At 39.7% G+C, this 25,943-nt stretch overlaps 1 long non-coding RNA gene across 1 annotated transcript in view; it reads left to right on the top strand.

Moving 5' to 3' along the window:
- Nucleotides 1–13,990: 13,990 nt before the first annotated feature.
- Nucleotides 13,991–25,943, top strand: part of LOC122433790 — a 37,257-nt gene continuing 25,304 nt past the window's right edge. Inside the window, exon 1 of the long non-coding RNA XR_006267188.1 lies at nucleotides 13,991–14,056. This is a non-coding gene — a long non-coding RNA (uncharacterized LOC122433790). The remainder of the gene's footprint in view (nucleotides 14,057–25,943) is intronic.

The raw sequence follows: 25,943 nt of genomic DNA on the forward strand, positions 1-25,943 counted from the left end.
GACAGTAGAGCAATGAAACCACTTTGGAAAAGCCTCAAAGCAACAAAAATGATTAGTATCAACTATGAAAGGCAAGATCTGATAGACAAGTGCCTGAAGAACGATGGACAGAGGTTCATGACATGGTCCAGGAGGCAGTGATCAAGACCATCCCCAAGAAAAAGAAATGTAAAAAGGCAAAATGGGTTGTCTGAGGAGGCCTTAAAAATAGCAGAGAAAAGAAGAGAAGCTAAAGGCAAAGGAGAAAAGGAAAGATACACCCATTTGAATGCAGAGTTCCAAAGAATAGCAAGGAGAGATAAGAAAGCCTTCCTCAGTGATCAGTGCAAAGGAATAGAGGAAAACAAACATGTCTATGACTGACTGACTGAACTGAGCTGACGAAAGCCAAAATCTAATGAGTTGTCTGAAGGAAGAGGTGTTAACTGAAGGCAGTTGGTCAGCACCATTTGGATGAAATGGAGCCTAAAGAGGGAGATTTGGCTGTGTTCATCTGCACTGGACAAGAACAAAACAAGTTTTGTTTCCTTGAAAAGTGTCCTCTTCTACATGGCAGTGTCTGCTCACTGGTTTTACCATGAGCTTTGTCACCATGATCATTTTTCTCACTCTGATTCCATGTCCACCAAGGAAATTTCTGATAAACTGGTTCAACTTGTCAGAACCAGAGGAAGATATAGGGAATATTGTTAAGATATTATGGTAGGGGAAAACTTCTTACGGAATATACAAAAAAGCATAAATTATTCATAAAAAGACTGCTTCTTTTGACAAATGAGATAATAATGTTAAAAGACAAATAGGAGACTAAAATAATATATTTGTAACATATATGATAGGAAAAGGATTATTACCCCAAAAGTGTAAAACATGTTCAGTTCAGTTCAATTCAGTTGCTCAGTCATGTCCATCTCTTTGTTGACCCCGTGGACTGCAGCATGCCAGGCTTCCCTGTCCATTACCAATGCCCAGAGCTTGCTCAAACTCATGTCCATCGAGTCGGTGATGCCATCCAACCATCTCATCCTCTGTCACCCTCTTCTTCTCCTGCCTTCAAACTTTCCCAGCAACAGGGTCTTTTCCAGTGAGTCAGCTCTTCACATCAGGTGGCCAAAGTATTGGAGCTTCAGCTTCAGCGTTAGTCCTTCCAGTGAATATTCAGGACAGATTTCCTTTAGGATGGACTGGTTTGATCTCCTTGTAGTCCAAGGAACTCTCAAGAGTCTTCTCCAATACCACAGTTCAAAAGCAACAATTCTTCAGTGCTCAGCTTTCTTTATGGTCCAACTCTCACATCCATGCATGACCACTGGAAATACCATAGCCTTGACTAGATGGACCTTTGTTGGCAAAGTAATGTCTCTGCTTTTTAATATGCTGTCTAGGTTGGTCATAGCTTTTCTTCCAAGGACCAAGCGTCTTTTTAATTTCATGGCTGCAGTCACCATCTGCAGTGATTTTGGAGCCCCAGAAAATAAAGTCTGTCACTATTTGCATTGTTTCCCCATCTATTTGCCATGACATGATGGGACTGGATACCATGATCTTAGTTTTTTGAATGTTGAGTTTTAAAACATATTAAGTATGTAAAAAATACATTTAAAAATGCTATCAAGATAATTAAAAAAAAAAAACGACAAAACCATCCAATAGGAACTTCTTGGTGGTCCAGTGTTTGAGAATCCCCTGCCAATGCAGGGGACGTGGGTTTGATTCCTGTTCCAGGAAGATCCCACATGCCACAGAGCAGTTAAGCCTGTGTGCCACAACTGTGTTCTGCAATAAGAGAAGCCACTCCAATGAGAATCTCCTACCCAGCAACTGGAGAGTAGCCCCTGCTCACCACAACTAGAGAAAGCCTGTGCACGGCAACAGATAAATAAATGCATAAATAAGAACTTTAAAAACCCACCACCCAGTAGGAAAGTGGACAAAAAAATGAACAAGTAACTCACAGCAAACCATAGGGAACCAAGTGATTAATGAATGTATGAGATGATGCTCAATATATTTGACAATAATCTGGGGAGCTAAAAATGAAATACCAGTGGGATTTAATTTTAGTTTCGTCAGTTTGGAAAAATTAGAAAGTCTAGTACTATTTGTAGTCCGGAACATGGGGAAGCAAACCAATATGGCTTCTGGAGTATGAACAGGTGTAATCATATTGGAAGGCCCATAGCCTATAAATCAGCAATTCTACCTCCAGATGTATACTTACAGAATCTCTTGTACACATGTACGAGAAGGGAATGGATAAAATATACTATAGTCTTACTATAGAATACTGTAGAGCAGTTGGAAGAAGTAAGCTAGCTAGGTCTGTGTAACTCTACATAAATGATTCTCAAAAAGTCTTTTTTTTCTTTCAGCTTTATTTAGGGTAATTGAGAAATAAGATCATAAGATATTAAAAAGGAAAGAATCAGGATAGGATGATACATGCAAGAAGATATTCTACTTGGTGGACCTAAGTATTTCAGCCACCAAGAAAGCATGTTCTTTTCCTATTAAAACATAATAAGTCTGGGAATGAGTATATATTTTATTTTAATTTTTGTTAGGACATGTCAGACTATTGAGTCTGCTAAGCACTTAAAAAATTGAGTTTCTGCACCTGAAAGCTAAGAATCACATTCTGCAATATAGTGACCCCTCCAACCAAGTATTGTCACCTAGTGGCTGACTGTACCCTCTCTAGGGCATGGAGGCACAGTTCATTCTCTATGAAGACCAGGTCTTTTTGTTCTGATGTCCTGTGGTGTGTGTGTATTTCATGCCTGCTAGATTTCATCAGAAATAGCTGCCCATCAGCCACCATACTAGTGATACCCCACTGGAAGCTTCCAGACTCCTACAAGTCAGCCAGGCAGTGAAATAAGCATTCAAGTGCCTTTCAATATTTCTGAAATCTGCAGGCCTTTAAGTTGCTTCAGGCTGTTTAAAATGTTAAGTGGGTTTTGCTTTCGACTTGAATTATTTAAAATAATATCAGGAACAATAAGAACCTCAAGTTGATCAGAAACTCTAATTGGCAATTATATATTACTATATGTAACAAAATAAGAAAGTTAATAATTAACTGATCCAGTTGGCTAGGGATCCGTCCTACCTGCCCCCCCCCACCCCCCGCCGAAAGTGAAAGTCGTTCAGTCCTGTCCCACCCTTTGCAACCCAACGGACTATACAGTCCATGGAATTCTCCAGGCCAGAATACTGGAGTGAGTAGCCAGGGGATTTTCCCAACCCAGGGATCGAACTCAGTTCTCCCGCATTGCAGGTGGATTCTTGACTAGCTGAGCCACAGTTTCTAAGGGAGAAAAACAATAAAAGAAGTCTTTGGTGATGGCTTTTGGCTGTCATCAACTGCCTCACTGAATTTTCCTCCTTAGACAACACTATGTCTAATGTCTTAGAAAAAGAGTGTGCCCTTGGGGAAAATAAAGAAAGGAAGGAGGAAGACTGCATTTCCGGAGGGGCACGCTGTGTGCCATATAATACACTATTTGCTTTGGTATCCATTGTCTTATTTAATTTCACTTAAATTTAATTTTCATAAATTTCGTTTAATTTTGAGATCAGCTCTGCTAAAAAGGTATTATTATCTGAGGCCCAGAGAGTAAAGTGATTTGACTAAAGTCACTCAGCTGCCAAGAGGCAGAGCTGGGGTTTCAAATAAAGTCTCCCTGACTTCACAGGTGAAAGGCTTTCTATTATTGTCTATTAACTTTAAAAGACCCTGGGGTAGAACAGGACTCTGGGCCAGGATTACCTTTTGCAAAGCAGGAGCTGTGTTTATTGTTTCTCCAAATCCAGAAAAATGGCTTCAAAATTTATTGGCCATTCATCCCTCTTTGCACCACTTGGAGCACTTCCCCTCTTTCCCTCTTCTTCCTCCTACTCTTCACCTCCCAACTTTGAATGAGATAAAAGCTTTTCAAAAGACATAATAAGATACAAGGACCTTTACACAAGAATAAAACAGCAAAAGATAAACATCAAAAGAGGGAAAAGGATGGATAATGGGATGGGTAAATCCTGGGGGAAGCAAATTTTCTCAGAACTTCCTGGTATTCAAGGGAAAGGGAGAAATATCCTGGGTTAGACGGTTTCATTGTTAAATAAGGAAAGGATTACTTGTTCATTAGGAAAGATAACTTTTTTTTTCTTGTTGTTACTCTTAGCCCTGAATGGGATTTATCATAAATCCCATGAGTTATTCTAAAAGAGATATTGAATGACATAAGAGAAAATACTAGAGGATAGTTTTATTAAAAAAAAATAAAACTAACAACCTTTTGTTCACTACAGATGTCTACAGGTGAACGTTTATGTCTTAGTTGTTTATTCAGTTCAGTTCAGTTCAGTCGCTCAGTCGTGTCCGACTCTTTATGACTCCATGGACTGCAGCACGCCAGGCCTCCCTGTCCATCACCAACTCCCGGAGTTTACTCAAACTCATGCCCATTGAGTCGGTGATGCCATCCAACCATCTCATCCTCTGTCATCCCCTTCTCCTCCCGCCTTCAGTCTTTGATCATAGAAAATCTTCCCTTGAAAATCTTCAATGGCTTCCTTCAATGATATCACTCAGACTATTGATCCCAGTTTTTTAGAGTCAGTCTCTTGATTCTTTTCCTGTCACATTTTAGACTGAAAATCCTTGAAGAAGGACCACGGTAGACACACACACATGCTATATGGCATGTAAAGGGTCATTCTATAAGGGCTAGATTTTTATAATGCTTTATACTTAAAAAAAAATCCTACTTATCAATATCTACTTGGGAAACTTAGCAATCAGGCAAGACATCTGAATTTTATTCATTAAACCATATCTATTACATCTGACCCACTGATGTGTTTGTTTTTCCCCTTGTAAAAGCTCCTATTTTTACTTCCAGATCGGGCCATTCACAAGTACTTCGCTCTTTCTGCTTTGTTTCTTATTGCACATGCCGGAAGTCAAAACTTTCTACAGAGTACAATGGATAATTTTGAACTTGAATAATCCATTTCTTCTTTCTCATGTTCATTAGAATCATAACAATTTTTAGTTACTTTCCGAATTTTTCCCTCTGCGTAACAGTTATTTAGTTGCATTTCTATGCGTTCTTCCTTTGATTCTGCATCTATAGATTTTGTGTACTTCTGGCATTATACAGGTGTATAACTTTTTTTTTTCTTTCGCATGTAGACTAAGCTTTCCTACAGTTTGAGGCAGACCAAGGGGGAAATTATATTTTAATAGCACAATACATTTAGAGCTGATTTCTAATAAATTATGTATGATTGTGATGAAAACAACTGATTCAATTGCATTGTAGAGGAGTAAAATGATAGCAAAAGGTAATTTTCCATTATAGAAAACTAACTCTTGTGGAAAATGCAAAAAGATTTTTTTTTTTTTTAAATGGCACAGAAATTGCCAGTTTTCCAAAAGTTGACATTTTAGAAATTTTTCTTACAGAATTTTTCGGAAGGCTTTTTCAAGGACTCCAGATGGAGTTGGGGTGAAAGTACAGGACTCTTTCCAGCAGTATTGCTTGCAGAGTTGTGTACCTTGACCTTGCACGTGACTGGAATTGCTGTGGGTTGCTTCTAACTCCCCAGGCTGCAAGCAGCTAGCTGCCTTTATAAATGCCACTGAGATGAGTCTAGCACAAGTTATCACATCTGGCTGGTCTTGGGTATACGAAAGAGCCTCAGCTATTGGTTAACAGGCTGTGAAGAAGCCATTTGAGCAAAACATAGTACCTTCAAATATGACACTTTATTTTCAGGTCCAAGTTCCTTTTCTTCCCTCCTAGATACTCTCTCATTTCCCCACCGCCTTGCCTAAGAACTTTTGTTTAAAACTGTTGGGGTTTCCCTTTCTACTTAGTCTATCCAGAACAATTTTTGTCAGTGGTTCACCCGTTTAGAATAAGGGGAACGCTGATGATAGAGTTGTATTCCTGGTGGGCAGAACTCCTTTCACATCACTGCTTCAAGATCCCCTCAATTTGGTGCTCTCTTTTTACTGACTCATAGCTCTCAAGCTGCCCATCTCCCCTGGTGATCTGGTGTTAGCCCGAAGTTGGAGATTTCTGGCAAAAGGGGGTTTGCAGCTGCGGTGGGCTGTGGGGGTGTGGGTGGGGATCGAGATCAAGCTGTGAAGACCCTGAGCTGTTGGTGTTCCTCCCTGGCTTGCAAAACTGTCACGTGGGGACCCAGGATGGGGAAACTGTTTTTCAAGATGCTTGTGCATATCAAATGCGACTTCCTAGGGGCTCCCTCTATGCTTCTTCTGCATTTCAAAGAGGGTTTATTTATCCCATTAGTTAAGTCCTCACAGTTGAGGCAAAGAGGCTTTTTACAGGTGTGGAACTCTTTTAGAAAAGACTTTCTATACATTTCCCTGTCTTGAGCTGACAAGAAGTTCCCACATGGTTGCTGTGCTAATTCAAAAGATGTTTTGTTGCTCGAAGGAGAAAAGCGAAGACTTCAGGAAGAGGAGGTTTTTGCAGAATATTGTAGATCTGGTGTGAGTGAATGAAACTAACATTTTCCTTCCTTGCGCAGATTCATTGTGGCAATCACAGTTACAACTCTTATCATTTAGTGACACTAAGCTTATTTGTTGCCATTGTGATAAGTCTCCTAGTTAATCCTATGCCTCCAAGTCTCCCATTTCTTCAACACATTCTATAAACTATAGCTATAGTGATTGTTCTATCAAAAATCATGTCATGTTACTCTTTGAAATGAAAGAAGAGTGTCCAACTCTGCGACCCTGTGGACTGTAGTTCTTCAGGCTCCTCTGTCCATGGAATTCTCCAGGCAGGCATACTGGAATGGGTAACCATTCCCTTCTCCAGGGGATCTTCTGGGCCCAGGGATTGAACCCGAGTCTCCTGCATTGCAGGCAGGTTCTCTATGTTACTCCTTACTCTCCACTTAAAATCCTTCAAGGACCCACAGAAGGCAACGCTACCTTTTTAGTTCAGCAGAGAAATTCTTCAGTACCTAGCCCCTGCCATCCGGCCCAGTGTACTCTCCTACAATCAGTATATTTTCTTTCTTTTAGTTGCAGCATGTCAACACTTAGTTGGGGAATGTGGGATCTAGTTCCCTGACTGGGCATCAAACCTGGGCCTCCTGCATTGGAAGCGTGGAGTCTTAGCCATTGGGCCAACTGGGAAGAATCCAGTATACTTTTTAAAAGCAATAGAAAACTAGCACATGTAAGTAGTAATTATTAAGTATCAAGCTTGGAGCTAAATGCTTTTGTGCACTTTGACCCTCTTAATGACTCCAAAAATTAGACGTTCCTACTTTACAGAGAAAATAGAGACTTAGGTTGAGTAAGTTGGGGAAGTCTTCAACTTCTGAGTGGTGGAGGCGGGTGCCAGGGGGTCTGTTGTCACAGTTTGTGGGTCTAACTGGTGTACACTGTACACTGTGTAGCCAGTGTACCATATTGTTTTTCCTGCTGAATTGCTGGTTGTTTTTGTTCCCATGGGCTCAGTTGCTGACTCCTCTGGAAGCCTTCCCAGGCTCCCCAGGGCAGAGTTGGGAAACGATGCCTCTACAAGTATGGCACCAAGTTAGCATGTGCCGTGGAACCCTCATTAAATGGTACTGCGTTCAGTTGCATCTCTGTTTCCCTGACTAGACCGTGAGCTTTTGGGGGACAAGAAATTTTGTCTTTGTATTGTCAATGTCTACTTCGGTGCCTGACGCGTGACTAGTTGGTGTGCACCAGGTTCTTGTCAAACAGAATGGATCTATAGGAATTGGGGAATATGATGCTTATCAGGTTTGCATATTCTCAATCACCCTTTGAAAGTCTATTCTCTGGCCTACAAGTTCCCTGTCAAAAGGTTTCTACATCCCTCAGGGTCCTTGACGGTTTTAATGAACTTCTTGAGGTATTTTCAATATTTCAAAAATGCTAACAGAAATCATTTTGCTAACCTGAGATAAGTCCCTATGGGCTAAATAAAATGTCAGGTTTCTTTGCTTTTGGCTAAAGTCATATCAACTTGGCATGATAACAGAGATTTTTTTCCCTAACGATCAGAAACTTTGATTGGCAGGAAAATCTTAAGTGTGGTGAATAAAACAATAAGAAAATAAGTTATCTGTGACTAAAATACTGCTTGTTTAGTGAAAGAATTTCTCAAAAATTGAAGTCATATGGGGGAAAACTAATAAAAGTGACTCTTAATGGTGATTCTCTGTGATCATTTGTCATCCTTCAGAAATAGTGGGAAATCTGCCTTAATTAATGGACACATATAGCCTGCAATCTTCTTATCTGCATAGAATCTCCCTTTCAGAAAGCTGAGCAAATTATCTCTCTGATTGTGTAAATAAGGCTTTTCTAAACGTTTTTTTAACCTCTCTGTTGACAATTGAATGTTAGAATGATATAGTTTTTTTGTGTGATCCACTGATCATTGGAATTAATATTCAATTGAAGTTGTGTTATTTTCAAAATTTTTATCATTACTGTTTTGCAAGAAGGGGGAGAGAGAGAGAAGGAGAAAGAGGAGGGAAGAAGGAATGAATAAAGAAAAAAAAAAGGGTAAGAGAGCATAGCAGAGAAATTAGTTTTTCTCTCTTTCCTATGAAAGCCTTTTTCTAGTCACCCTATTTTGGTTATGAAAGATGCCAGCAGGCTACTTTATTGAAATAAAATCCAAATCTTTAATTTGTTAGGTTTTTCACTGACTTGGTCTGGAATACATGATTATTATAAATTATTCATTCCTGTCAGTGAAGGCAAAAGGTCCTTCATTAGTACTTCTGGCTCTGTCACAAACCTTTCCATGGGCTCATTTGGTCTTACGATTTATTATAGAATTTATAGTGTATAAACATTGTCATAACCTTTGGAGTTATAAACTCGTCAAACCTTTTGTAATATCTCCTCAGTCCCTTGTAGTGTTTGGCTGACACAGCTTCCTAGGGTTGTAAATATTCTTCCTTTTCTTGAACATCATTTATAGATAAGACTACTTTTTTATTTCTGGACTCCCAAAGTCATAGTAACCAAGCTTCATATAAGGTGATACTTGCAGCGCCGAATTCTATTCCATTTGAAGTGCAGCCGTCATCTGTCTCCTTGCTCTAGTTCATCCTCCGCAGAGAAGCTGGAGTTTTCTATTCAAAAGCCAAACTGGATCCCATGGATCCTCCAATTAGAAATCCATCAGGACTCCTCAGTGCTGACATTTTCAGCTCCAGATTCCTTGATGTGATATTCTAGGCCCTTGATAATTCGTCTTCAAGGCTAACTTTTCAGCTTTTGCCACCCGAGAGACTGAAATTCTTTTTAAAATTTTTACTAGAGTGTAAATGTTGTGTTAGTCTCTGCTGTACAAAGAAGTGAGTCAGCCGCACGTGTACACAGATCCCCTCCCTCTGGGGCCTTCCCTCCCCCCGGCCATCCCAACCGTGAAGGTCATCACAGAGCACTGAGCTGATGCGCTTTACCGCATGCTCCCACGAGCGGTTCCACTCATGGCAGTGTACATACATCAGTCCTAATCTCTCAGTTCTGCACCCTCTCCTTATATCTCTGTGTCCACGTCTGTTCCCTACGTCTACGTTTCTATGCTTTCTCTGGAAGTAGCTTTGTCGCTACCATTTTCCTAGATTCCACGTATATCTATTAATACAACCTAAATGTTCAACAACAGATGAGTGGATAAAGAAAATGGGGTGCATATCTATAGAAATGTGGTACATATCTACAGTGGAATATTACTCAGCCATAGAAAAAGAATGAAATTGGATCATTTGTAGCTATGTGGGTGGACCCAGAGTCTTTCATACAGAATGAAGTGTGACACCGAGGTTCTTTCCTGTCCGACCACTTTGGATGCTGGCCTCTCTCCAACATGATGTGACCTTTAGTATCTAGAGTGTTCCATTCCCACTCACCCTCCAAAACTCTGTTCGAATGTCATCACTTCTGGATATGAACGCTCATTCTTATGTTACAGCATATACCACCTTTGTATTTGTACCATAATTAGCTCTTTTCCTGTCTGCTTCTTCCATTTTCATGAACCCTTTCAGGGCAGGAGTCAGGTTTTCTTTGTGTTTGGATCTTTGGGCCAGTGACTTCCAATCAGTAAGAAGACCTGAAAACTTTACCAACCAGCTGGGGACACTTTTGAGGGTGCAGGGCTGTTAATAACTGTGTTGAGACCATAGGTATAAACTAGGTTTACCCGGGCATTACAAGACGTGTTGTTACCCTACCAACCACTCCCGGCTTTTCAGTGTCCCTGCCTTCACCTCGTTTCAGGTTTTATCTTTACCCAGTCTCCTTCGCTGTCACCACCCAGGGTAGATGCTTCGCATAACTCCACCAAACTATCTGGTGTTCTCAGATGGTTTCTGCCATCACTATCCTTCCGCCACATCCACCTGGAAAATTCCTCTTCACCTTTCAGGACTATTCTTCAGAGAAGAGTCCCTCGATTCTCCCCAGATTGGACTAGAAGCTGATTCTGGGACATTTGCCAGCAGTAAGCATGCACTACTTTGTATTACACCAATTTGCTTCTTTATTGCTTTGTGCAGCTGGGGTAGGTTGGAACTTCATGAGGCAATGATTGCATCTTATCTCTGTTTTCCAGTCAATCTGTACTATTTTAATAAATGTCAACAGAATTAGGCACAACTTGGGAATTGCCATAGATTTTAGGTGGCAAATCCATTCAATCTTTTGTAACATTCCCCTTTACTATTTATTTAGCAAATGTTTCTGGGATGGAAATTGTTTTTACATTTTAATAAATGTTACATTATTGTTTGTTGAAATGTATACATCTGATACTGAATTATGATTTCATTTGAAAGGTAACTGATTTTTGGTACTTTTGCACCACTTAAAAAATAGCTTCTGGACCTATAATCCTCTGACTAGCATTCTGGCTTTAAAAAGTTTTGAGGGTATGTCCAAGATTGATTGCTTTAAAAAAGAATGTCAATTACACATGAAATATCTTGAGAAATTGGGGAGAAATTCTGTGTTCATATGTGACTGAATTAGAAAACAAAATGAAATTTATCCTTACCTCATAATTATTCTGTTTCTCTTCTTGGCTAAATATCAGCCTGTCTTCCTAAATCCTGAGTGCTTGAGTAACTGAATTTCATAAAGTCTGCTTGAAGTAAGGTGAAAAGTGAAGCAACCAGTATCTCATATGAAGCACTTGTGAATCACATTCATACACCTTTTTTTTTTCCCCTAGGAAAAGACACCCTAATCATCTACTTCCTCCTCTTCTCTTACTTCAATCCATGCACAGGAAGTGTGAAACCGTTGGTATAGAGAAACAGTGGAAACAGGTCTGATGTGTTACCAGGCTCAGAAAATGGGTATTAGAGAGTGGTTGATGACTTGTCCCATTTCATCCTCAAGGCCTGTGGTTTCTCTCACCCTATGGGAATAAGAAGAATTACTGAAATCAGTCACACTCTTTGAGCACCTAGCCCTGTGTTTGTCATACTCTGCACTGGCCCAGAAATACTGAGTGAAAAAGGAACAAAAGCATACTTGGCAATTTTTGTCATGGATTACATCTGGTTGAGGTATTTGGAGTTCATAAAAAAGGTGAGGAGAGTAGGAGAGAGAAGAAATACTGAGTCAGGATAATGCATCCAGAAAGAATGAATATTGGCTTTACACTTCCAAACTTTTAGTTTGTAATTGCTTTGATATAGTCGCTTAGATTCTTCAAGATGTTGCTTCTGCTCTGGCCTCTTGCACTGTCCTGTTCTCCTGTTCAGTTTATTGGGAAACACTTGAACAGTGCTCACTGTGCCTAGGGCATCACCAGAGGCTCTGGGAAAACAGGTGAAAGATCGGCCCTCTGCTGCTTGGAAGCCTGCATTGTGTTTATCCAGTCACATGGTGAGTGACATTTTTCATGACAGGTCTTGCCTCAGTGTAAGTGGTTCCAGTGCAGGTGATCAGGGCTGCCCTGGATATTTTATGAGCTCCTTCATCCCCAGTAATAGTGATAATCCCAGAATGCCCAATTAGTCGAAAGACTAGTATATCCTAGGTGTTGTCTGAAGTAGAGTACAAACCTTCTTCCATTTAACTCTCATATCAACCTGAGGTAAGGATTGTTTTTAGATGAAGAAACTGAAGCTGAGAGATGCTAACTGACTCACGTTGTCACTAGCAAGTTAATAACAGTGCTGAGGGCAGAGTGGGGGTTGGCTAGTCTGTGAAGCCAGTTTCTGAGCCATTACCCCACTCAACTTGCATCCCCATCTTCTAGCCTCTGGCAGAAAGTATTTAAAACTTCCCCCACACCTGTGCCTGGACTTAAGCCTTGCCCCTTATTGGAAATCTGAAGTGAGGACTCAAGAGTGAAGACTTTTTTTCTGAGTAGGTGATGCACCAACAGCCAAAGGCTTTGGGAATTACTGTCATCCAGGTCCTGTTCTATTCTAGATCCTTACATCCTCCCTTTTGCTGTGTGGCTGTGGTTGGCTTGATGCAGGCATTCCCTTGTACCAACTGACTGTCCTGTTCACTGTCCTAAAGAGTCAAAAACAGCTTCCTCCAGGGCAACTGAACAAGCACACATGACTGAATTATGGAGGGTGGTAGCTAGTCTTCAAAGGAAATCCCGTAAGAGTTAGTATAGAAACAGATTTCCATTAGATAGCCTCAGCTGGAAAGAGGGTAGTGTAGATTTTGGCAGGATATTATTATTTTTGACTAATTCTCAAACCTGCAGTTTTGGTCAAAATTCATTTCTTTATCCCCAACCTACTCTACTTGCTTTTACAAGCACTCTGGACTTTGTGAATTATTATAGAAATTTGGGGGGTATCCTATGTTACTATGTATAACAGCTTCCCAGGAAATGACTCTGAAGTGTAACTCAAGTGAAGAACAAGTTTTACTTGGATGTCAGGCAACCTCCTCAACCAGTGTACATCATCACGCTTCCTTGGTATCTGAACATCTCCCCACCTACATATTGAGATTGTAAACAACTGAACAGTGCTCACAATTGCTGTATCTCCTCATTCTCAGACAGTGCCTATGCTGAGGTTTTTGAAAAGGTGCTGTAGATATGGTGCTTTTAAGTTCCAGGTCATGAGTTCAAATGCAACTTAGATTACTGGCTATCATAGGATATTTATCTCTATAAAGTGAACCAGTGTTCTAACTAGAAATCTAAGGTGTGGAAATATACATATTAAATTTGGCCACCACCTCTGACACCTTACTGGCTATCATAGCAGAAAGACCAGTCTTAGTGAGCTGGAGTAGAATGAACATAACATTTTAATCTTAAAATAATAAAAGAAAAGTGATCAAATTTTATTAGACTAAGTCATATTAAATGAAACACACACACAAGATTACAAGGTTGACTTCTTTTTGGCTTTTATAATTGCTTGTACTGATAAGAAATGTTCTATTCAGATGAAAAACATCAATGGTTGCATACTTTTTATGATCTACACCATTTAAAGACTGTGATATAATATTTTCTATATATAAAGGTATTGTGTTTTTTTTTTGGGGGGGTTATAATATCAACACTGGCTTTTCCTACTAAGAGTGTATGAAATGTTAAGTTTTTTTCCCTTTATCAGTTTTTATTTTCTTGTGAAATAGTCTCTCCTTAGAAATAGTTTTCCAAGGTAGGAAACAACTTTTCTGGGTAAAGAATCAAATTTACTTTAAACATTCTTCTTAATCATTCCTTCATTCATTAAGCAAATACTAACTCCATCCTTACCATGAACACAGTACTGGCTGAACTGGGTGCTGGAAGATAAGAAACAATTTTTAACAGATAATGCTCACCTTCAAAGAGCTTACAGTCTAGTTGGGAATGTTGTGTAGACACACAGTAAATGTTAAGTGGTGAGTCAACAGTCCCTGAGATGTCACAAGGCTCTGTGTGACTGTGTATCAAACAAATGCCATGAATGCTCGGAGTTCCTGGGAAGGAGAAAACACTGCAAGAAGAGGTTAGACCAGCTCCATGAGAGGTGGGACAGTACCTGGCCTTAAAAGGTAGGAAGTTCCTTGGAAGTTGATGAAAGAAGTATTACAAATTCTAGACAGAGCGCAAGGTTTGAGCAAAAACTGAATGGTGGGAAATGAGCAAAACCTGATTTTAGGGATTCAGGCTGCATCCCACTCAGAGATGGCAAAGAGCTTGGGCTTTGTAGTTTCTTCAAAACTCAGTATTACCTGCAAGGAACCATCCCTGAAACAAGAGAGCAAAGAATCTGAACAAGGCAATGTTTGGCCCTGGAGCAGCATAGGCGGGAGTCGGGGCTCGAGGTGTCACACGGTCTCAAACGGAGAGGTGAAGGTCCTGAAACACAGTGACCAGCCCTACTCCTTTCTTCCCTCCCACCACTAAATAAAAGGGGGGAAAACCCAGATAAACAGGAAATACAAAGTTTTTGATTTTATTTTCACCTGTGTAGTCTTTTGTCTGTACTTAAAGCTGTTCCCAAATTCAGAGAAAGGCCGATTCTTTGAAGTTTTCAGAGAGGACCTCTGAGTCCATTGCAGTGCTCTCTGGTTTCCCACAGCTTTCTTTGCTAGGAAGATTTTCTAATAGCTTTGAAACTGATTTCTGTCTTTTTCCCTCTTTCTAGGCTTGAAAGTGGTTTAGTACTTTCCTCAATCTTTTCTAAGTCTATACCTTTATCATTATAGTTGTTTCTCTAAGGGCTGTTTCTCTAGCTTGCAATCAATAAGAAAATTTGATTTCCTCTTAAAAGCCCCCATATTCTCCACATCCTACTTTAAAATGTGGTGCTATAGACATTGCAGAGTATTCTAGAATAGTCTGTATCTGTACTGAGGATCAAGGAAAGGGCTCCTGGTTTTCTTTTACTAAATCATGCTTTTTAAGGTTAAAGCACAAACACCAATAGTTTGTGTTGACTCTTGACCTCTGGATTGTTTTCTTTATGACATCACAGAATGAATCCTGCAATTGTGTGGTTTGTTTTTCTTCCCATGTGAATTACACTACAGAGCCTCAATCTGTTTACATCCACCCACTTCTCCAACTCATCAAGATCATTTGCACTTCTATCTAGTTTTCCAAAGCAGAATGTACCACACCCGGTTTGATGTCATCCTTGAACTTAATAACCATATTCTCTACCATCCTCTCAGTCACTACTAAAAATAGCACCAGGTTGAGACCAACCTCTTTGGAATCCCATGAGGTGTGCTTCTCTAGACTGACATGACCATTAATAATTACTTACTGAGAAAGGCCTTCTAGTCATTTATGAATCTGCCTGATGAGAAGGTGATTTCAGGATGTAGTACTTTTATTGCCCAATGTCAAGCAAGACAAAGCTTAAAACTGTACAACAGTCAAAACTATTTCATGTCTTTGCCTTCTTTATTGGTTGTGTTCAGTTGCTAAGTCGTATCTGACTCTTTTGCGACCCCATGGACTGTAGCATAGCCATTCCCTTCTCCAGGGGATCTTCCTGACTCAGGGATTAAACCTGCATCTTCTGCATTGCAGGCGGATTTTTTACTGCTGAGCCACGGAGGAAGCCCCTCTTTGCCTCAGTTTTATCAGACTTGTCGTGCTTCTAAGGAATAGCATTTGACTAATGTGATAGGATTTCTTTTTTAAACAAAACTGCTTTCATTTTATTTGGCATGCTACTCTCTCTCTCTCTCTGTGTTTATAAGATTGCAATATTATTTCTGGATCTGAGTGTTAAGGTTTTTAATCTAATTTTTTGAGTTTTTCCTATTTCTCTTTTTAAGACAGAAGTATGCATTTCTCTCAGCCCATAGACACCTCACCGTAAGTTTGTGAGGATAATTGCTAGTGATTCTGTGATGACTTCATTGAAATGCCATACCATAGTGTTTGCCAGTAATTGTTTATTCATTCCGCCATCTGAGCTTGCAGGTCATCATTAGCATATGCATTTGTATATAATAATGATTTTCAATTTATTGAGTAGAGTCATCATCTGAAGCTCTTAAAAAGAAAAAAAAAAACAAGGATAAAAGCAATTCCTACCTCAGATGTTTGTCACTTTACTGGGACAGACATGACAATTAAGAAGTAAAAAACATGGAAGAAGGAAAGGTCACTCGTTTTGCTAAGACGTTGCTGGCAGTGCATTGAATTTTATTTTGGCACAACCTTTGGACCACAGCCATTTTGATTTAGAGGAGACCCATTGTGGAAAATAGCTTCCTGGAATGTGAGAATTTTGACAAGAGGTCTGCAGAAGGAAAGGGAACTAGCTTGGACAGTTGGAGAGAGAGCATAGGTTCATATAAAAACAAATGGATTGCTCTTATCCCTCTGTTCTGTGAAAGGGATTTTCGGTGGCTTCAAAAGGAATTCTGTGTATGAAGGGTATGTAGGGGAAGGGAGATTGTTTAAAGGAGTCAGCCCTTGTTTTACCTGGCTGCCAAACAAAAGAACCTTCCAGCCATATGAAATTGGTTGCACAACTCACAACATCTTGGTTATGATAAGGACTGTTGCTGAAGACTGGTGTTTCTGGTGCTTGAATTCTTAAAGGTTGTTTTCTACAAGCTGTCTATTTTGTCGGGTGTTGTGACTCAAATGTTGATTGTGGTTAATCTGCATAGATGTGAGAATGGAAAAGTCCCCAGGGAAGGCTGGCTGGGTTTCTGCTAGGCTATCTGTGTACTGTTAAGGAAGATGCATACTGATAAGGCCAGTCCTCACTGCACCCATTCCTTATTCCAGCCACCTCCACCCCAGTCCCAAGGATGAAGCCTGCTATGGTGTCATTTCTCCTTATGGCCTGGACTGAAATCCTCATTCCTGGGATCGCTCTTGGGATGAGTCAGTAAAAAGTAGCCATTACCTCTGGGAGACCCCAGGGAACCGTTTGAATGTACCTGTAGGAAGCAGGAGGATGAGTGGTGTCATCTACTTTACTCTTATCCCATTAGCTTGTAAAGCTAGTTTATTGTATTTCCTAACAACCAAAAGTCTGGCCCCAAGGACATGCGATTCCAGATGGCTGACTTGCGAAGTAGAGTGTGAGGGGAGTGGAGGGAGGATGAAGAGAGCATGGCATGAGGGAGGTTGGGGTAGAACGCTGTCATGTCCAGGAAGGCACTTCTAGTTATGAATGGACCATCCACAGAGGGTGGATGTGGGAGCCAGTAGTGTGGGCTGTGGAAAGGGGAGGCTGGGAGTATCCCAACTTTGCCCACTGCTGCTTTCTTCTTGTCTTTCCTCTCCTTATTCCCCTATGTGTCTACTACTTAATCTGTGATGATGGCAATATTACATGTCAAAGCATTCTGATTTTTAGCAAAGATCTCTGAATGAGGCTACTGTTGATTGTCTTCTTTGTTTGGTGAAAGGTTAGGGGAAAAGTGCATGTATTTTTTTTTTTTTTTTTTAATTCAGCGCATTCAGGTTTAACATAGGGAAGATCAAAATACAATGGACATGAGTTTGAGCAAGCTCCGGGAGTTGGTGGTGGACAGGGAAGCCTGGTGTGCTGCAGTCCATGGGGTCGTAAAGAGTTGGACATGACTGAGCGACTGAACTGAACTGAAAATACAATAAAGAGTATTGTACATTAACAGTCTCAATTTCTTGAAGATGTTGAGGGATTATAGCTCAGTGTTCTTGCTGTAAGGTAAAAGTAGACTTCCAAAGCCTTTACTGACAGCTCTCTTTGCTTTTTGTAGTATTGAAGCCTTGTGGACTTTGGTATATGGTGAGATTTGAGCCTTGGCTGGTATAGAAATAATTACCAAAGCATGGTTGCCGAATTACAAATCCTCCTTACCTAACAGGCACACAATAGCAGCTTCCATAATGGAGTAATATATTCCACAGTGGGTGCCAGGGAGGGCAAAGGGAATGTGTTATTCTGTGGTAAGATCAACCCACCTCTTTGATTCTGGCTGGAAACAGAAGTTGAAACTTGCCACTGATTGCGTAAGTGATTCCTTCCATGCAGTTTGTCTAATTAGAAATTTTTAAGTGTAGTGATCATTAGCTTCTGGGTGGAGAGTTTGGTGTTTAATTTAAATAGAATCCTGGTAATGTTCACTCCCAAGATATACGTACTCTCCTTCCAGAGTGTGGTTAGGTGCTCCCTTGGTTGTTGATGCCCGGTGCAAGCAGGGGGCATATTGTTATATGACGGTATGACACGTATTATGTGATAAGGGCCGGAATGGAATTTCCTGCACTTTGCTGTAAGGCTGTTTGTTGAGGTGTGTCCACGTGCTGACTTTGCATCTGTGAACGTGTGAACTGGGGGCACGTGGAACTGGTGTGGTGAGAGTCCCATGCACGGCACAGGCCGGGGTGGGTCTTGGTGGGAGCTACTGCTACTTACAAGCTGAAAGGGACTATCTCTAGATTACTCAGAGCCACTTTCTACACTGCTTGGGGGGTGTTGAGAAGATTTATTTGCAAATTCCTGCTTGAGTTTGAACTTATCACTGAACAGGCCTCCGCTGATTTTTCTCTGGTGAAGCCTTTTCTGAATCTAAAGACCTGTACATTACACTTCCCTTGCCTATGGATGGATGTCAAGGCCTGTGGTGTTCCTAATGAGTAAAATTCCAAAATAATGGGTGACTCTCCTTCGGAAGTGACTTTTAACCCAATTTAAAATTTGTTTTTGATTAACTTTTTAAAATGAGGGATCAATTTAGCCTGAATAGGAGGAATAGTTGTTGGAAAGACGAGAATGGCATTTCCCGTCTGTGTCTCCCTGGGCAAGCTTACAAAAAGTTTTTCCGAGCCTCAGTTTACTTTGAAGATGAACATGTTATTTCCTCTTAAAGGTTGTTGAAAACAGTAAATGAGGTTATAACGGATGTATGAAGACTAACACAGTGCCTAGTTTATACCAGTCACACGCGCAGGCTGTGATGTGTCCAAGTTGACTTCTGCCTCCCGAGCCAGTTCTTGTGTGTGCTGGTAGCTTGAAAGTGATTATGGTGGAAGTGCAAATCAGACCTTTGCTTCTCCCTGGAGAGTTGGTTGTTAAACATTTCAGAGAACATAGCTGATGGCAAGTATTCATAATCCTCCTTTGCCACAGCTCCAAAATATATTATAAGCCTCCCAGTCTTTTGTAAGCAGTCTGTATAGAATTAAAAATGAACCTATAAAGAGAATTTAAGGTAATCACAGTAAACTTAAGTCAGTTTTCATATTATAACACACAGATTATGTTGGAGCTCATTGAAACTCATCTCCACCCTGTATGATTGAATGCTTTTTGAATGTTCTGCTTTTTGAAGTTTTATGTTTGCTTTTTAGAATATTTTTTCTTTTATTATATCATGTTAGTTAGCATGTTAGTTAGCATATCTGCCTCTAATAGCTCCTTCCCATCTATTATTTGCTATTTCTCATGATTTCTGAATTGAAGAAATCAGCTGTTAAAATACTGTGTAATGTGATAGTAAACTGGCTCCCAATTATAAAATGGGCAAAGGATATGAACTTATATTTTTCTGAGGAAGATATACAAATGGCCAAAAAGCACATGAAAAAACACTTGACAACATTAGTCATCAGGGAAATGCAAATCAAATCCATGAGTAGTAAATGAGTACTACTTCATATGCATTGGAATGGCTACAATCAAACCATCCAGTGATAACAACTGTTGATGAGGATGTGGAGAAATTGGAACCCTCATACACTTGGTAGGAATGTAAAATGGTACAGCTGCTTTGGAAAACAATCTGGCAGTTTTTCAAACAATTAAAGAGAGACCCATAGATCCCTATCATATGACCCAGCAGCTCCTCTCCTAGTTATAGATGCCTTTTGTACACAGAAGCTTGTACAAAACTGTTTAGAGTAGCATTGATTCATAATAGCCAAAGGATAGAAATAACCTATATATTTATCAACTGACAAATATCAATAGATAAGTAAAATGTGGTGTATCCATTCAACAGAATATTATTGGGACATAAAAAGGAATGAAATACTGATATATGCTACAATATGAATAAACCTTGAAGACATTATGTGTAGTGATAGAAGCCGGTCACGAAGATCGTATTTTATATGATTCCATTGATATAAAAGCACAGAAGAAGAAAGCTATAGAGGCAGAAAATATATTAGCCCTATTCACTGAGGGCTAAGATAGGGGTAGGGACAGGGGAATAGGGGAATGATGCTAAATGTTATGGAGTTTCTTTTTGAGATGAGGAAATTTTCTAAAATGGATTGTGGTGATGGTCATGCATATCTGTGAAAGTACTAAAAACATTGAATTGCATACTTTAAATAGATGAATTGCATGACATGTGAATTATATCTCAATAAAGCTGTTAACATTTTTTAAAAATACATTATCACAAAGTAAGGTTTAATTCATAGACTGGAAGCCTGATTTAAACCTAAGAAAATGTTTTAATACATTAATTAACTTAAAAAGAAAAAGCAAATTGGTTTTGAGAGACCACCTGAGGGGCTCATCAAAAAGGGGAGTACATGGATTTTTGGCATTTGTTTTGACTGTTAAGAAACTCTTTATTCTTTTTGGCTGTATTCTGGAGAGTTACTGTCTTAGGTAAATAATGCCATCCATTTGAATGAGTTGTTTACCATACAAGCATTTTAATTATCCTTTTAGTTAACAAACACAGAGGGGACCGAATAAATCTCTCTCTCTCCGTTTGAGTGTATGTTTAAGTTCAATATTTTTGGATGACCATAGTGATGTTGCAGTTCACAAATGTTACTTTAGTTTCTGGCTTCTGTAGAGACTAAGGGAGAATGAAGTGAGGAGTGGGGATGACGATGAAGAAATCTGCTAGTAATGGAGAAGAGTGATAGAATGAAGACAAATGATGATAAAAAATGGTGAATTCTTTAACAACTCTGTGTGTGTGTGTGTGTGTGTGTGTGTGTGTGTGTGTGTTTCAGAAAGAGACTTGTATAATCTTTTGGTGCAGAGTGTAGAGATGAAGATACTTATGTAAACACCCAGACACGCCAGTAACTTTCCACTTGATAGAATGCTCTTTTGATATGTCAACACCCAGCAAAGTGTTCTTTCATACTTTTAGAATTGCTGTGAAAGTATTACCTTATGCCCTTTTTATAAAGAATCTACATATTTGAAGGGAAAAATGTCTACGTAACTTGAAATGTTTTATTAAAGCATTCAAATGCCTGTAGCAAAAAAATATATATATCATTTCTTAAGGGTAAGCTGATCCCTTACAGAATACTTACACTCTACTTGCAAGATTAAAAAAACATGCTCTGCTGTGACTCTTCTGTGGTGAAATTCAATTTTCAGCTTCTATTAATGCTATTTTTACATTAATATTTGGTTTGTTCTTGCTCATGTTTTATTGCTAGTCATTCTTAGTTTATTTTTGTTTACCACAGTGCTCAGGGATTAGATTTCAGGAAGAAAACCAAACAAGGAAAAGTACTTCTGAAGTTCCATACCACATCAATTGCCTCAGTACAGTAAATACAGGCTAAGAAACACCAAGACGCCAACAGCTCAGTCTCCAGTTTTCTGGGGAAGTCTAAATGCTTCAGGAAGGGAGTTAACCAATACCCCCCGCCCCCCGCCGCCCCCATCATCCTCTGCTTTCCATACACCTGCCCAGTTATGCAACCCTTAGCTTGAGTGTGAGGATGTCATTTTCTCAACAAGCACTGGGTCAGTTATAAAGTACTTGGACCTTGTAGGAGAGAATTTCTTTCTGACCCCTCTGTCAGGAGATGCTTGATCTCTGGAAGCCTTAGGACTGATTATCTCCTAGTAACCACAGTTGGCTGTCTCAGACATTTAGGGGAGAGGGAGAGGGCAGAAGGGTGGGCAGTCTTACTGCTCCTGGTACACAGGTCCAGGGATAAATTACCTCCTAGGGAAGAACAAAAAAGGAGAGAGTGTGTAATGATTTGTGTATCCAGGAACTTTACAAGGTCAGGTTAAACTCAATGATTTAACTGTTGGCTTAACTGGCACTTGCCTTTATTTTATTAGAGTTGATACATAATATCAATATGGAATCTTTTTGCATCTTTCTGAACTTTAAAGAAGATATATGATTTGTAAATGGTATTTAAAGAAATATTTCTAAAAGTTTGTAATACATTCATTTTCTTATTTCCTATCTTAGAATAAATGAAAAATGGCAACTAATGGGCTGGGTCTCATGAGGCAGAACTGAAGTCCCAATCAGCTCATAGCATCTTGTATCAGAAGAAAATTCTGTTTACCTTTGATGACATTTACAGACAGTTTCTAGTCTACCTACAATCTGAGTTGCAAAAATATTAATACAGGCTTTTACGTTTATGTAAAACCTATATGCTGCTTATGTTCATCTTTCTTTCATTCAACTTATTATCTAGTTGCTAACTTTAAAAATTTCCCATCTTCTGTTGTGCCTGTCTTTCCCCACTGCTTCTAATGAGTTTCCTGGGTGTTACTGGATGTTTCTTTCTATTTTTACTGCCTTCCTTTGGAAATAAGGTGATTTTAACTGAATGTAGAACAAGAGTGGAGTGCACCATTGATTTCTGTAATGGTGCTGGAATATATTCTCTTTCGTTCTTACAGCAGTTTAACAGTGTATTTGCTTTCTCTCTCTCTTTTTAAAACTCTACTTAGCATCATGCATACATCTTCATTAAGATGTCTTCCATGAGCCTAAATCTTTTCCCTGTAAGTTTAGAACTAATTCAGAACTCAGCTGAGTGGATGAGTAATTTAAATTGCTACTTCCAACATGTATTACTTTGCTCTGAGTTTCATCTGCCACTGTTTTGCCCAATTACTGAGTTTGGATTCTGTGTTTCTCACATCCATCTGTATAGACTTAGGAACCAAAATAGTTTTGTTTAGTCAGCAAATTTCAGCACCTCATTATTTAGTCCCCCTTCGAGGGTGTTAACGAATATCCTGGAGGACACTACTCCTGTTCTGATTGCTGACAGCCCACTATTAACTCTTTTCCATGCCGAGAGCTGGTCATTTATTCTCCTTCTATCTCTTAACCCACTTGTAACCCGTGATTGACAGTTCTTTACCTCTTGCCCCGTGGTTGGAAAGTTTCCTTAATAGTCTCTTGTGTAGGACCTCATCAAAAGCTCTCTGAGAGCCTAAATAAATGACATCACTAGTTTTCCTTTACCCACCATTTTGGTGCCTCCATAAAATTTTGCATTAAACATACCAAAGGCACATAAGGAAAGCAACTACTTGTAGGTGTTCTAATAGCCTCTTTCCCCCCCTTTTGCATATGTCCCTTTATCCTGTCCTCTAGCACTGATTTTTTCCCTTGTCCTTAATGATAACTTTTTCTCTGTATCCTCCCCACCGAACCTCTGCAAACCAAAGACATTCCCACCTCATATTAATGCTGTGACACAACCAATAAGATTTAGGGCTACTTTACAAAGTAAATACGTCCCACTGCTTGACCCCTTCAGAACTGTGAGAATCATGACTTACTAACTCACTCGTTCAGGAACTTGTCAGAAATTTCAAGAAGGCAAGTATTCTCTTTGGTAGTTAACGTTCCAATATTTTGGTTTTAGGGGCATGACCCCCTGTCAGGACTTTATTCGGTAAAGATATTTATTTGGGCTATGCTGACCCTACTCCAATAATTCCTCACCTTACACAAAATTTTTTTTTTTTGGAATTAAAAAAAGGAAATTGGAAAGTGTGTAATAAGCAATCCATTGAAAGCTCTCCTTTGTTATAGAGTGAAGTCTGACTCTGATAATGTTTGCCAGCAGTGGCCGTTGTTCCTCATCTTGATGAGAAGGTTCAGGATGTGAGGTGGGGGGAATGAGGGGAAGGTACACATTAGCATTTGCATTTACATGTCTTTCCAGCCTCACTCGAAGTCTGTAAGGCAAGTATTATTATTATAAAACTGTAGAGCAAATTAACACATTTTTGTTGTTGTTGCCTTGTCACTAAGTCCTGTCTGACCCTTTGTGACGCAAGGCCTGCCTCTCCCTCACTATCTCCTGGAGCTTGCCCAAGTTCATGTCCAATGAGTTGGGGATGCCATGCAACCATCCCATCCTCTGCTGCCCTCTTCTCTTGACTTCAGTCTTTCTCAGCATCAGGGAATTAACACGTAGGAGGTACATTATTTGCCCAAGGTTGTAGGTCACGAACCTGGACCAGAACCCAAGTTTTCAGATCCTTCATCTAAAACCTGTTCTATCCTGCCATTGTGAGCCCTTCTCTTCTTTTGAGTTGAATATGTGAAAGATTTAATCCATTTAAAAAATTACTTGTATTTCCTTATGTACTATTTATTTCAAAGTCTTCGCAGGAGTCATGCAGTTCTAAATGTGGAGGGGACATATCCTTGCCCTCTTATATCTTATACCTGCCAAATCTTACCCTTTTGAAGTGAAGGACATTTTCATTTTGGATTAATATTAAGACAACATAAAAAAGCATTTTGCTCTCTGAGGTAAGCTTTTCTTCAGTGTTTCAACAAACCATTTATACTTTTATCATTTTTTTTCTTCCTACAAAAAAAAAGTCTCCCTTATTTAAATTGTCACAGCTTGGGAGCCCTGCCTGGAATACATAATAACTGCTTGTAACACTTAAAATGAAAACAAATTTACCGAGGATGGTGGAACGACAACAAAGAGCAAGAAAAATATAAGTACATGGAAATAGTCTCTCCTACGCAGATATTTTCAGCCCTAAGTATTTTTACTGAAATTGTTGCTTCCTGTTCTCCTGCCTCCTCTTCATCTGGATTTTTTTTTGGGGGGTGGGGGAATGGGAAGGGGCTTTAAAAATCTAAAGATCTGAAGAGAGAGAGGGAGGTGAGTCTTTAGAAGTGTTCTCTGATTTCTTGGGTTTAGAAGGGAGCATTTGGTGAAGTAATACTGAATCTGAGCAGAACACTGATTGACAGTCAGCAGAAGAACAAGTTTCTCAGCCTTGGCACCATTGACATTTGGGGCTGGATACTTTGATTTTTAGGGTGGAGGGCTGTGCTGTGTATTGCAGGATGTTTCATGGGATCTCTGGCCTCTATGCATTCAATGCTAGTAGTACCCCTGCCCCCCTCCAGCTGTGACGACAGAAAAAGTGCCTTCAGACATTGCCCAGAGTCTCCTGATTAGAGACACGTTTCCTGGGAATGCATTTCAGGACTCTGGTAGGAGCTTTGGTAAACTTCCCTCCTTCTCCCTCCCATGGGCAGTCTCTCCCTATCCAGACATAAACTGGTCTTATTCCCTGAAAGTAAATTTACCTCCAATGAGGCCTGCCTTCTTAAGTATAAGATTCTGCTTATACTTTTTGCCCAGTGATTCTAAAAGATCCATTTGCTGAACTCTTTTGCCAAAACCAGCTAGAGATGACAAAAACATTTTGAGAGCTTCCCTATTGGTTGGGTGGAACTCATGATGTTTCCTGAAAATTCCATGTTCCTCTCTGGTCTTGCCCTATTATTTACCCTATTACTGCTCTCTTTTTCCACTCAGTATGAAAACTGATTAAATGAGAACCCAACTAGGAAGCTGTAGACCTCACTGACTTTGGGTGAAATAGCCCTCCCAATTCTGGGTTATTGATTGCTCAACCGTGCTTTGAAATAGTTGGGTTAGGTAACACATCTTCGTGGCCTTTCAGCTCTAGAATATTATCATCTGAACAGTCTTAATTTTTCTTGACTTTTTGAGTCTGCCAATTCAGATTTTAGAAGTGACTCCAATCCCCTCAGTGACACCAAGTTATAAACCTATTTTTGAAAAATATTTGTTTGGAGTTGTTTACTTGCTTTATTTCATTTCTACCCTTTCCCTGTCCACTCCCCACCCCCCAACTTTATTAACCTATACTGAGAATTTAGACACTCATTTGTTATAATGATTGTATCAAGAAGTTTTGAGTTCAATCACATTTTA

This window comes from Cervus canadensis, chromosome 33 (genome assembly GCF_019320065.1).
Source record: "Cervus canadensis isolate Bull #8, Minnesota chromosome 33, ASM1932006v1, whole genome shotgun sequence".
Taxonomy (NCBI): Eukaryota; Metazoa; Chordata; class Mammalia; order Artiodactyla; family Cervidae; genus Cervus; species Cervus canadensis.